Genomic DNA, 12,150 nt, shown 5'->3' on the forward strand with positions numbered 1-12,150 from the left:
TCACAACCCTGTGGGCGTCTCTCCCTTCCTACGTCATCGGGTCTCTGTAGTTGACCTAAAACCAGAAACTCCTTCTTCAGATCTCGGTGTGTTTTTTGAGCTTTACAATCCTAAAGGGAGCAGAGAAAATTCACTGTTGGCACAACAGAACTTGCACACCAGATTAACCGAGCAGAACCAATCTTTAGAAACAGGCTGTATTCTCATACTCTTACCTCCTCCCCAATTTGGTTGTCTTTCCCAAAAAAATGGGCCACCTGACTGTCCAGTATTCAATTATTTGGCTGGTAGCTCTTAACTTTCAAAAGGAAAACTATGATAAAATAAAATAATGAAAGGAAAAGGCGTATTTGCCAGGCAGGGTCAAACTTTTGCAAGGGCCCCGCGACAACAAGAGGGCATCCGTGGAAAATCGGGGGCGGGAAACTACGAGGTGACACCGGGAAATTCTTTTTCACCGAAAGGGTGGTTGATCGCTGGAATCGTCTTCCACTGCAGGTGATTGAGGCCAGCAGCGTGCCTGATTTTAACCCTTTCAGGACCATAAGGATCGTAGGCCAATTTTTGTGGTTTTGACAACATTTTTATGGTAAAAAGGGCTTGCAGATGCCAAAAAATTGATTTTTTTTGTGAAATATCATTTTTTTTTTTTTAAAAAATCACACTTCTGGCTTATGGACAGTGTGGCAAGTGAATCTTCTCGTCAATCTGGCAACGACGCTAATGAATGAATGTCGGAACCAGTTTGTTTACATAAAGGCAGTATCATATGGAATCCGTACATATCAAATTTAGAACTGTAGACTATCCCAATCAAAATTGATAGGATTTTAAAGTTATGGGACAAATAGGTCCCTTGGTCCTGAAAGGGTTAAGGCCAAATGGGATCGGCACATGGGATCTCTTCACAGGGCAAAGGTAGGGGAGGGACATTAGGGCGGGCAGACTGGATGGGCCGTGGGCCCTTATCTGCCGTCTCTATGTTTCTAAGTGGTTAAAGCTGCCTGAGGTTATGGCTTTAAAGCCCAGGCAAGTCATTGGCCCAGGTACATTAGGTATGAGCTCACCGTGGGAAAAACACTCTGCATTCAAGGAAGGACCGTTTGCTTTTCCTAACACCTTTTAGTTTATGCCATCTTTCATCTTCCTCCTTTCGCTAACATAATCTACAAACATTTTTATCTCCCTTTTTTTTTACATCTTTAACCATTATGCTCTTCTGCCTGCACTTTCACCAGACAAATCGCTCTCTTGGCTTCTTCCAGTTTCACCCGGTAATTCTTTCTGTACTCCTCTTCTTGAGTTTTGTTTTTTTTAAATATTTCAGAGAGACCAACTCTTTTGCCTTTATATTCTCCATCCATCATCAGTTTCTGTTCCGTAACCATCTTTATTGCTCCTTTCAGCTTAGACCGCTGGGGGTTTTTTCACTTCTCTTATGTCCTCCCATCCTAACGGCTCTTTCTTCATAGTAGTATCCCGTTTTATTAAAGTCCATAAACCTATGCAGCCACTCTCCACTTTAGCCATTAGATCAAACTAAACCGTTTGACGATCACTACTTCCCGGGTGAGCACCCACTCAAACATTAGAGATACTCACCAGTTGGTGAGGACTGCATCCGATATCACTTTTTCCCTCGTGGATTCCATCGCCATTTGTCTGAGCAGGGCCTCTTAAAAGGCACCCGCTCCCTCTACTTCTTTCCATTTCCGCCTACAAAACTTTCCGGTCCGCATCCAGCGGGTTAAAATCCCCCCACGGCAGCACCTCTTTCTTTGGACATCCATAATCAGATCGTTATCAATTTACTGCAATTGCGTTGGAGATCTGTAGACTCCACCCGCGTAGATAGAAGTTTCATCTTCTCTTTTCAGAGTAATCCATATCGCTTCTTCCTATCCCCGGGGTCCCTTGCATTTCAGTCGCTTGCATATTGATTTTTACATAAAGTGCAACTCCTCCGCCCTTTTGACCATCTCTGTCCTTCCTAAAAAGATTATATCCCAGTATGTTTACATCCCATCCGTGGGATTCACTGAACCGTCTCTCTGTGACAGCGACTATATCAGACAACCCGCCTCACTCTTCACCTCAACCAGGGTCAACGCCCAAAAGTTGATCTCATCCGAGGGAATAAAATACTATCAAATATTCAACGCCCTTTTCACTAACACCGTTACAAGCACCCTTCCAACATCCATAAAAACAGAACTCACCTCACCTTCAGGAAAAGACTGAAAACATTCACTCCTGTTTAACAAATTTCAGCTCATTGACTACCTTTTCTCCGTGTGGATGTCATCAGGGACGTGCCAGAGTAAATCAGGGCAGTAGAAGGCCCCGAAGCAGCGTGTGTAGAGTGCTGAACACGCTGCTGGAATCAGCAGGTTTGTCGGGACCGCGGGAAGGGATGGGGGAGTAAGGGAAACGCTACTGCTGCACAGGGCAGTGAGGGGGGGTTTCAAAATGCTGCTGTACAGGGAAGTAGAGTGGGGGGAAATGCTGCTGCACAGGGACATGGAGGGGGAGGGAATGCTGCTGTGGCTGCTGCACAGGGAAGTGGGGGGGAAAGAAAGACAGACAGCTAGCACCTGTTAATGTAACGGGCTAAAATACTAGTGATCTTAGAATACATAATCCCCCCCCCTTTTTTTTTTTTACCACTTCAGATACCTATGCCAAAAACATGAGTTGGCTATCGATGATAATTCCTAAATAGTTACATTTCTCCACTAAGAGTATAATCTCTCTCTGTCTCTTCTCCCCCCTCAAAATGCAAAACTGTGTTAGGACTAGGCAGGTGACCTGTAAGCCTGTAACTTTTATTAAAGTTCACTACTAGTTTATGGTTTTGTCACCACCGGAACCAACTGAACATGTTGCAGACACTCAAGGATTGTATTTAACAATAGTGAAAGCAGATCAATCCGTGCTAACAATAAGATATCGTCTACGTAATGACACACTCTTGACTCCTAATTCTTCTATCAGTAGTAGCGACGGTGCCAGCAGATTCTTAATGGATAGATCCGGATTCCGTGCAGAAATTAAATAAATTATATGTCAAAAATAATTGGAAGATCATTGCGTTTCACTCCTTCTTTCTTTATTTTGGATTTGCCAGAAGCTCTTGGCCATTTACCAAAAGGAAACAGGGTGTTGTGTAGAAAAATGAGTCTCTTGGCTAGAAAATGTATATTACAATATTGGACGATCCCTGATCCTCCGAGGTTCTGGCATTGGCGGAACCAATGACATCAGTTGGCCATTTGGGAAGCTAGAGATGCAGGAATTGTAAGAAAGCGAAAGATGTTATTTATACAAATTTGGGATTCATATTTGCGTAATGTGATTTTAAGTTGGATCTCTTAATTGGGCTTTTTATTAAGTTAAATGAAGAGAGTAACATTGGGTAGAGAGTACTATTGGATGAGAAGGGGTGAGTGTGGAGAGGGATGGTTAAGATTCAAATTCATATAGATAAGCGGAGGTTTAATGATATTGGAATTTGTCTTTTATTATGTATATTAATAATTGATGCATTATTGATGTCTTTTGATGCTGTATTTATTTGCAAGTTTTGTACCCTAAGGGCTGTAATGAGATTTTAAGTTAGATTTCTTTATTTATGAGAATATCATTGGGTAGAGAGTACTATTGGGTTGGAAGGGGTGGGTATAGAGAGGGAAGGCAAAGGTTCAAACTCACATAGATAAGTGGGGTTTATTGATATTAGAATTTGTCTTTTATTATGTTTATTAATAATTGATGCATATTGATGTTTTTTGATGCTGTATTATTGTATTTGATGATATTTGTATCAATAAAAGCTATTTGAATCTAAAACTCAAGGTTACTCACATGGAACTAGAACTGCTTCTGTCACAAGACAACATTCGAGCCATTATCCACCGTGAGAGGAAAAAGGCCTGGATGGCACCCAAATTAGAAATTTCCAGAACCTGGTGCCACAGAGGATGTGTATATGTGTGTGAAAAATTGTATTTCTTTATTCATGTATTTAGCCCCTCCTCCTCCCAAAAGAGCCCTCTGGGCACTGAGCCTCAAACTTAAAACAACAGGAAACCCCCCCCCCCCCCAAATAACTCAGAAACACATCTGAGCAACTTGCTTGAAGAAACACTGAGGGGGCAGGAGCAAACGTACTGGGAAGGAGGTAGATTTGAAAAATGAGTGACATCGTTCTGCAAGCACCTCTTAATAATGGGACAGAGATTTGGAAGGAGGGTCTTTTTACTATGGAAATCTACAGCATTTCAATGGTTTGTGCCAAGTCTTCTCATTGGTTCTGTCAAAGCACTCTAGTTTTATCTGGCCCTGAAGAACTGCATTTTCCACTCCCGAAACTAACCCATATCTTAATGGTCTATAAAATACCGAGTGGAGTGGAACAGGTAGACATGAATCGCTTGTTTACTCTTTCCAAAAATAAGACGACTAGGGGGCATGCATTGAAGATACTAAGTAGGAAATTTGAAACAAATTGGCGAAAATATTTAAGTACACGTTGCGTGAACAAAGTCTGGATTTTGTTGCCAGAGAATGTGGTAAAAGCAGTTAGCTTAGCAGGTTTTAAAACAAGTTTGGACAAATTCTTAAATAAAATGGCCATAAGCCATTATTAAGATAGATTTGGGTAGGGTTAACAGCCGTCTGGAATGGATTTACCCAGACATGTCCTCTTTTTAGAGGACACTTTGTCCGGGTTTTGAGAAGCTTTGATCTTGGGGTGGTGTTGTCTCACTTATGCGTGCATGTGTGTAACATCACCGCATCACATTCGCACATGCCCTCCAGATGTAGCTCAAAGAGATGAGGTTTGTGTGGGGCGGGGGGGGGGGCAGAACAGGGCAGAGCCGCACATCCTCTCTTTGCCCAGCAAATATCTGGTAACCCTAGACTTGGGAAAATCCACTGCTTATTTCTAGGACAAGCAGCATAAAATTTGTTTTACTCTTTTGGGATCTTGCCAGGTGCTTGCAACGTGAATTGGCCTCTGTTGGAAACAGGATACTGGGCTTGAATTTGGCCCAGTATGGCTGTTCTTATGTGAGACCAGTATAGGAGAATCGAGCCATTATGACATCACTGATGAGGTTGGCTCTTAGGCATTGGTGGAATGAGGCATTATGACATCACAATCTCAGCTCTGGAATGTTGCTACTGTTTGGGTTTCTGCCATTGTGACATCACTGATGAGGTTGGCTCTTAGGCATTGGTGGAATAAAGCTTTATGACATCACAATCTCAGTTCTGGAATGTTGCTACTCTTTGGCTTTCTGCCATTGTGACATCACTGATGAGGTTGGCTCTTAGGCATTGGTAGAATGAGGCATTATGACATCACAATCTCAGTTCTGGAATGTTGCTACTCTTTGGCTTTCTGCCATTGTGACATCACTGATGAGGTTGGCTCTTAGGCATTGGTGGAATGAGGCATTATGACATCACAATCTCAGCTCTGGAATGTTGCTACTCTTTGGGTTTCTGCCATTGTGACATCACTGATGAGGTTGGCTCTTAGGCATTGGTGGAATGAGGCATTATGACATCACAATCTCAGCTCTGGAATGTTGCTACTCTTTGGGTTTCTGCCATTGACACATCACTGATGAGGTTGGCTCTTAGGCATTGGTTGAATGAGGCATTATGACATCACAATCTCAGCTCTAGAATGTTGCTACTCTTTGGGCTTCTGCCAGATACTTGGGACCTGGGTTGGCCACTGTTGGAAACAGGATATTGGGCTTGATAGAAGTTGGTCTGTCCCAGTATGACAACTTAAGATAAGATGTCCTGGGCTAGCTGAAGCTGGAATGTATTAATAACTTTCATGCATGTTTCTACGGCCCTCTGTTACTAAGGCGTGGTAAAAGTTTCTACCGTGGCCCGGGGAGCTAAATAATACGACACTCGTAGAAATTTCAGCATTGAAGTATTTAGCGCACCAGGCCACGGTAGAAACCTCTACCATGGCTTAGTAAAGGGGGGGAGGGAGAGTAAATGAGGTACAGGACTGAGAGCTTCAGCTCAGTCAAAAAGATGCATCTGAGCCTTCCAGCACTGGAATGATTGCAGAATTTGGATTTCTTTCACTTTCTATTGTCATGTTACTAGCAGCTGGTGAAAAGCCAGCCTGCCGAATTTGGGCATGATGCACAAAGCTACGCTATCACACGGTTCAAAATACCATGGTGGGAGCAATTTTTTATTTTTTTCTGGCGATGCTCAGCCCAATAGCATGCAAATTATATGTATGTTATTCATGCGGAGAATTGCTGGTAAAAGGGGAGGAGCAACTGTGCCTGGCACTTGCTCAGAAGAGCAATCACTAGGCACAGCTCCTCCCTCTTATCAAACTCAAGTTTTTGTCCCTGCTGGCCTATCAGCTGAGCCGGCAGGATTCCCCCAAGGTCACTAAACGGCACTTCAGGGCTTCCCCTGCTGGCTCAGCTGATTGGCCAGCAGGGGGGGGAAAAAGTCCCCCCTCCCGCACCTTCTGGTGAAGACCATAAGGAGGGATACCAACTCTCTCCTGCCTCAGCCGCCGCTGCTCCATTCCCCCATACCTTCTGGTGAAGACCGGCAGGAGGTATGCCCACTCCCTCCTGCCTGTAGGCCCGCCTCTTGTTAAGATTGCTGCGATATCTTATCATCAGCCCGTAATAAAGACCTCGTGACAGTTACAATAACATAGGTTTGTTAGTAATAAGCAAAAGGCAGCTCACATGAAATAGCAAAGTAGAGCATATTGGCTACAAAGGATAACATACATTCAAAATAGCAATCTGATGTTCTTTTGGTCTGACTCCTCTCTCTCCTCCCTTATGCCATCCAGCATGTCCCTTATATACATTATATCAGTAGACTAGGGTACCTCCTAGTTACTCACCTCTCATTGGTTGTCACATATGTCATTTTTATTGCATGGGTGGTCTATACACTTATCATGGAGCCATACTGAAACGTGACGTCACCTGGTGCCAAATCTGACCTTTCTATATTTCCCTGACAAGTGCATTTCCAATACTAAGGCTAATAACTCCGGAGAACAGACCCCCCCCCCCCCACCTTCCCGAGTTGCACTGTCCTTCGCTAGTGCTTCTTAGGAGAACATCATATCATGTCCCAAAACAGGAAATCAGGAGCAAAGGTGAAGCTCTCTCTCTCTTTTGCTGACCGAGAGAAAAAATGATAGCTCAGAAGAATTAATTCATATGCATAATGTCTCTCTTGGAAATATAACTACTGTATTTGGGGTATCACAGGGGTCTTCGCCTACAATATATACAGGCCTTATGCTTGCGTCATCTTCCGCCTACATTTTCATGCAGGTCTTATTCCTGATTCGTCTTCCTTTTTCCTCTAAAATTCCCCTCTGGAAGCCTATGCGTAGGAGGCTTCCCCCTCTTGATCATGGTATAAGCCAAGGGGTAGTAGTTGTTGTTGTCACGACATCGTCCACACTCTTCAAAAGGTCAGGCCTTCCTGGTGCATCCTGGGATGCACTGGGAGGAACCTAAGGCCCTGATTGACTCAGGCGAATAAGGCCCCTCAGCTGATTTGTGGCTACAGAGCTGGCAGGGAAGGAGAAGGCGGCGTTTTGTGGTGGTGTTTATTTTTTGTTTTTTTAAGGGGCACAACACATGCACATAGTGACCCTAAAAAGTGTGCACTGCAAGGTGAGTTTATTTAAATACGACAGAGTTCCTTGCGATGCGTTTATATAGGGTTCTCACTGGACTCTAGGAGGATCAGTGGCAGTCAACAGAGAATCTTTTTAGAGCTTTGGCAGGAGAGTTTCCTTTGTAAGACAAATGGGTCAAAACCTGTCTTACTTGCAAGGAAACCTTTTGCTCATCGGAGCCTTTGTTTCCTACAGAAAAATCCTGCTCAGTTTGCTGGAAAACTACTGGGTGGATTCCAGGGGATAAGCCAGCCTTGTCGGTCCCCCCTGCCCCAAGATGGTGACACTTCCTCAAAAATGACACCCAGCCCAACATCTGCCATGAGATCAATGAATCTTCTCTTGCATCAGAGATGTCTCAGGCTCGGCCAACTCCCTCTTGAAATCAGACCAAGCATATAAACCCCCAGCTCAGCCTCGCTGTCGCTTCATCCTTGGCTCGCTGTCTCCCCCGCAGGGACTGGCCCACTTCTGTGAGAAATTAATTCTTCCCACAAATAATTGAATTTACGAGGGTAGGTTTTAAAATGTTTAGGAAAAAAGCAAGTCAAACAACATAACCTCCATTGCTAGGCAGCATATAAAATAAGCTTGAAAACTTTTAGCTTTTGATGGAGGCTGTCTAAGTAGTTTTGCATTCAGGTATTTTTCCCTATCTGTCCCGGTGGCATATTAATTCCCTAGTAAAAAAAGTGGGTTTTTTTAGCCTCCACATGCTTAACAAAGTCAGGTCCGGCTTTTAAAAGCAGCATTTTTCTGTCCTCGTTCAATCGATTATTCTTTCTCATCTAGACTACTGCAATTCTATCTACCTTACCCTAACCAAGAACAGCTTGCTTGCATCGACTTCAACTGATCCAAAATACTGCAGCTAGGCTGATTTTTAGGCAGCTAAGGTAAATTTGAGCTTGTCACCTCCCCTCACTAAACTACACTGGCTTCCAATACTCCCCAGATTACATTTTAAATGTTCTAGTCTCATCTTTAAAATGTTAGTTGGCATCTGTCCTCTACTAATTCCTCTGTCTTGGAGCTCCCCAAAAAAATATGGACTGGTTAAAACAATGCAAAAGTTTAAATGATCTTTTCCATCTCTGAAAGGCATATTTTCTACTGGTAAACTGGGGAAGTCTCTTTTCTTTAAACTTACTGAACTTTGGAATAATATCCCTATGTCCCTGAGAGAATTAGGCTCTGTTCAAATCTTCCGTAAACATTTAAAAACTTGGTAATTCACCAAACTGTAAATTTTTCCTTCTTACTGTCTCTTCCCTATCATCAACTGTAAACCGAGTCGAGCTTTATTCTTATAAAGATGACACGGTCTATAAATTCAATCTTTAGTTTACTTTAGATCTACCTAGCATACTTAGGGTAATGGAGGAGTAAGTGATTTGGCCTGGTTCACAAGGAGCAGCAAAGGGTTTGAACCCACAACCTGAGGCTCTGGCTCTAACCACTAGGCCACTGACAGGTTAAAAATGCTGGGGCTGTTCTCCCTGGAGAAGAGGAGACTTAGAGGGGACATGATAGAAACCTTCAAAATCCTTAAGGGCATAGAGAAAGTGAATAAGGACAGATTTTTCAAACTGTGGGGAGCCACAAGCACTAGGGGTCACTCAGAGAAACTGAAAGGGGACAGGTTTAAAACAAATGCTAGGAGGTTCTTTTTTACCCAGAGGGTGGTGGACACATGGAACGTGCTTCCAGAGAATGTGATAGGCCAGAACTCTGTACAGGGGTTCAAGGAGGGTTTGGATAGGTTCCTGGAGGATAAGGAGATAGAGGGGTACAGATATAACTAGAGGTAGTTTATAGAAATAGGCAGAAACCACTTCACAGGTCACGGACCTGATGGGCCGCCGCGGGAGCGGACCGCTGGGCGAGATGGACCTCGGTCTGACCCAGTGGAGGCAACTTCTTATGTTCTTATACACTTAGTCCAGCAGCGAGTTTCCAGTTTTTACATATCGTAGGAAAAATAGCTTATGGAAAAAAAATGGAAACTACGTTGTTTAACTTGCCTTTTTTTTTAACCAAACTTTGTAAACAGTGAAGCAAAACTCTGCAGATGTTTCTCTAAATGTGGTTTGAAAACATTTTAGACTTCCAAATTAATGGACAGCACCCGACAAGATTCAGCAGAGATTCAGGCAGATGACAGCACGTAGTGTATTAAGTAATTTCTGCCTTTGGCCTTTATCCCATCCCTGCTTCAAATTAAGCATTGAGCAATCTCTACCCAGGAACAAACATCAACCCCTTAATGGGAAATCGAGCAGATCATCCCTGCAAGTCAAATAACTGGAAAATAGAAACACGTTCTGCTCCCATCTTGGGAAAACACGATGTTTGTGACAGTAGAAACATAGAAAGATGACGGCAGAAAAGGGCTATAGCCCATCAAGTCTGCCCACTCTACTGTCCCACCCCATTAAGTCAGAGAGCTGCTCGACCCACGTAGAGATCCCACGTGGATGTCCCATTTATTCTTAAAGTCGAGCATGCTAGTGGCCTTGATCACCTGCACCGGTAGTTTGTTCCAGTGATCCACCACCCTTTCTGTAAAGAAATACTTCCTGGTGTCACCACCAAATCTCCCTCCTCTGAGTTTGAGCGGGTGCCCCCTTGTGACTGAAGGTCCCTTAGGAAAGAATATGTCGTAATGCAACACGGATTAGGGAAAAGGAAAGAGTCGGAGACTCGTATACTGCCTCTTTGTACTTATACAACCACACTCAAATCTGAAAAGAAAGAATACCCTAATAGGGAAATAGCTTGAAGTATCTGTATGTAAACCACTTTTGAGCAGTATCCCCCCAAATCCTGAATAAATTATAAATAGTAGTAAAAACAAATCAAAAATTAGTTTGGAATGTTTATAGATTCTCCTTTGCAAGAGGTATCCAAAAATGTAAACTTTCCCTCCCTTCTAAAAAAGGGATTAAGGGAGTCAAGATCTTTAGTCAATGTTTAGTCTTTAAATTCTCTCAACATTGGAATGATCTCCCCTTGTTTTTAAGGAGTTCCAGCTCGTTTCAAATTTTCCGTAAATCTTTAAAAACTACTCTATTTGCCAAATATTTTGAAAACTAATTTTTTTCTAATTTTGTTACTTTTTATTTAACATTTGTAATTCTTTTCCTTTTATTTAATAGCTGTAAACCGAGTCGAGCCTTCTTAGAATGATGACTCGGTAGACATAGTTAAGCTTTAGTTTAACGCACAAGGTCACGAGGGTATTTTTACCATGCCATATTTTTTTGCAGAGACACTTTGCTGGACAGCTCAAATTTATAAATGCGCAGAAACCAGTAAGGTTAATATACTTGTAAAGTTATGAGGCATTTGATCAACTTGTATTTGCAAAGTTATTGATGAGCAAAGTAGGAGCCTTGTTTTGTGCGATGATTTGGGGGGGGGGGGGGGAGGGTGCGGCTCATTTTGCTGGTCAATAATGAAAAAAGTAATGTAATTTGGGGTAATTCCATCAGTCTATCTGAATTCAGCGTCCAAAAAAAACCTGTCTAGAGAAGCCAAATTGGAGCTTTCTACCAGCTTTGGTTTACGTACTAGAGATAGTGAAAGAAGCCACTTTGGTTCCAGTTACGCTCACATCGGATGCTCTAGTTCAGGAACAAATGAAGAGCCCAGTCGATATTCTGCACAGTTTGTGCTGGGAGATAAGCACAGATGGAGAAAGGGACCTTGGGGCGATTGTGTGTGAGGATCCAAAGGCATCTAAACTGTGTGATAAGGCAGTGGATGTATAGAAAGAGGAATAACCAACAGAAGGGAGGTGAGGCCAGTGTTCAGTTTTGGAGGCCTTAGGCTACTCATACATAAAATTTCATGGAATTTTGGGCTGGTTGACTGGGGGGATGTGTTTCAAAATTGCTCTAGTTAACAAAAAAGGGTCATTCCATGCCAAGTGGTCCAGAGAGGCTCCTGCCCAGTTACATACTACCTGCCGGATTTCCCCATGGAGTTTTAGTAGCGGTGAAAATTTGGACATGCTGCCATGGCACTATGCAGTTAATGCTCGGGGATATAGGGCCAGAGGCTAGGTCAGGGGTTTTCAACCCTCAAGACACACCCAGCCTGTCAGGTTTTCAAGATACCCACAATGTGCAAATTTATCTCACATATATTGGGTGACCAGAAAACCTGACTGGGTTTGGATCCCCTGGTTCTAGGCAGACTTTGGATTTACCTGCTTAGCGAGTAATTGAACAGATAGGTTGAGGCAGTACCCAGATAAGCTCCAGTGGATATCTGCTTCCAGTGCTCCTATTAAGCCTGGCATTGAATATTTGGGTAACAGGGTGTCTGGTGCAGTACTCGGAGAGATCCCTCGGGAAAGAGACTTGTACTGGTAGACAAGTCAATGAAGCCATCCGTTGAAAACATTTTCCTCTGTGCAGTCATAACGAAACACA

The sequence above is a fragment of the Geotrypetes seraphini genome, chromosome 16 (assembly GCF_902459505.1).
Source record: "Geotrypetes seraphini chromosome 16, aGeoSer1.1, whole genome shotgun sequence".
Classification (NCBI taxonomy): Eukaryota; Metazoa; Chordata; class Amphibia; order Gymnophiona; family Dermophiidae; genus Geotrypetes; species Geotrypetes seraphini.